The sequence below is a fragment of the Petaurus breviceps genome, unplaced genomic scaffold (genome assembly GCF_028583685.1).
Source record: "Petaurus breviceps papuanus isolate PSGF00001 unplaced genomic scaffold, PetGlider_PUasm1.0 115, whole genome shotgun sequence".
Lineage (NCBI taxonomy): Eukaryota > Metazoa > Chordata > Mammalia > Diprotodontia > Petauridae > Petaurus > Petaurus breviceps.
Window position 1 is genome coordinate 9117139 of NW_027185612.1, and position 2331 is coordinate 9119469.

The window sequence follows — 2331 nt, forward strand, 5'->3', positions numbered from 1 at the left end:
CAAGATGGCAGAGTAGAAACATGACTTCCATGCAGCTCCTGCTTCCACCTCCCCCAATTCATGTAAAAGGTGACTCTGAACAAACTTTGGAGCTACAGAACCCACAGAGAAGCTAACCTCCTGCTGAGGACAGCCCAGCAGGCTGGCAGGAAGGGGCCAGCACAGTGCTCTGGGAGCTGAGCCCAGACCCACATGAGCCTGAGGTTTTAGAAGGGCCACCTGGCCAGCTGTCAGCTGGAGGGACTTCAGATCACCAGCAGCTGTGGCGAATTATCAACCTATAGATGCTAAGGAGAAAGTGAAAGGTCAGTGCAGTGCAGACTTTGGGATACAGTAGTTTGGGAGTGCAATCTGGCCTTTATAACATGGAGGGAAAAGCTGCTGAGGCGCCATGGCCACATAGCTACCACCACGTGGCAGCTTCAGTTCTTGGCCTGCAGATTATAGGGGAAACTAGCCACCAGTCTGAGGGGTAATCACTCTTGCTTTAACCTGCTTGGATCTGGATTGTGGTCAAGGGTGGAGGTCCTGGGGTGTGTGACCAGCTTGCCAGAGTGTGTGAAGGCTCAGAGAGGGCACCCAACTAACAACTCCAGCAGCTGAGAAAACCCCAGCATTTGGGACAAAGCTCCCCTGTCTGGCAGCAGAGTTCTGCTGTGGCAAAAAGCCCAGGGGTCAAGTAATTGAGTGGCAACATGAGCAAATGAGGGAAGCAAAGCAAACAGAGGAATCCAATATTAGACTCCTATTTTGGGGACAAAAAGGATCAAAGCATGGAACAGGAGGAGGACAGCAAAGTCAGAAATCCTGCACCAAAAGCTTCCAAGAAAAATATGAGCTGGTTACAGGCCATAGAGGAGCTTAAACAGGATTTTGAAAATCAAATAAGAGAAGTGGAGGGAAAATTGGGAAGAGAAATGAAAATGATGCAAGAAAATTATGAAATGAGAGTCAACAACCTGACTGAAGAAAATAACACATTGAAAAATAGACTAACTCAGATGGCAAAAGAAGTTCAAAAAGGCAAGGAGGAGAAGAATGCCTTAAAAAGCCTAATTTGCCAGATGGAAAAAGAATCTCAAAAACTCACTAAAGAGAATCATTCCTTAGGAATTAGATTGGAGCAAAATTGAAGTTAGTGACTTTATGAGAAATCAAGATATTATTAAACAGATCTAAACAAATGGAAATATAGAAGATAATGTGAAATATCTCACTGAAAAAACCATTGACCTGGAAAATAGATCAAGAGAGATAATTTTAAAATTTTTGGACTACATGAAAGCCATGATCAAAGTAAAAACCTAGAAATCATCCTTCAAGAAATTCTCAAGGAAAATTGCCCTGATGTTTTAGAACCAGAGGGCAAAATAGAGGTTGAAAGAATCCACTGATCACCTCCTGAAAAAGATATCAAAAAGAAAACTCCTAGGAATATTATAGCCAGGTTCTGGAGTTCCCAGATCAAGGACAAAATATTACAAGCAGCCAGGAAGAAACAATTTGAATATTGTAGAAACACAATCAGGATAATACACAATCTGGGAGCTTCTACACTGAGGGATCGAAGGGCCTGTAATATGATATTCTGGAGGTCAAAGGAGCTGGGATTAAAACCAAGAATCACCTAACCAGCAAAACTGAGTATCATGTTTCAGGGGAAAATATGGTCATTCAGTGGAATAGAGGACTTTCAAGCATTCTTGATGAAAAAAACAGAAATAGAATAGAAAATTTGACATTCAGATACAAGAAGCAAGAGAAGCATGAGAAGGTAAACAGGGGAAAAAATCATAAGGAATTTATCAAAGTTGAACTATTTACATCCCTATATGGAAAAATGATAATTGTAACTTATGAAACTTTTCTGAGTATGATAACAATTAAAGGGAATGGTAATGTGTGTGTGTGTGTGTGTATACACACACACACATGCATATATATGTCTATATAAGAGGGTATATAGGCATATGAATACATATGTGAATGTGTGTATAAATGTGTACAGGTATACATAGATAGAGGGCACAGGACCAATTTAATAGGAAGGGATGATATTTAAAAGGTGAAATTAAGAGGTGAGAGAAGAATATAATGAGAAGAGATGGGGAGAGACAGAATGGAGTAAACTATCTCATATAGAAGAGGTAAGGGAAAATGGTTACAATGGAGGGGGAAGAACAGGAAGGCAAAAAGGAATGGGTCAACCTTATTCTCATTGAATATAGCTTAGGGAGGGAATGACATACACACTAAATAAGGTATCTCACCCTACAGGAGAGTAGGAGGGAAGGGGACGAGAGAGGAGATGATGGAAGGGAGGGCAGGCTG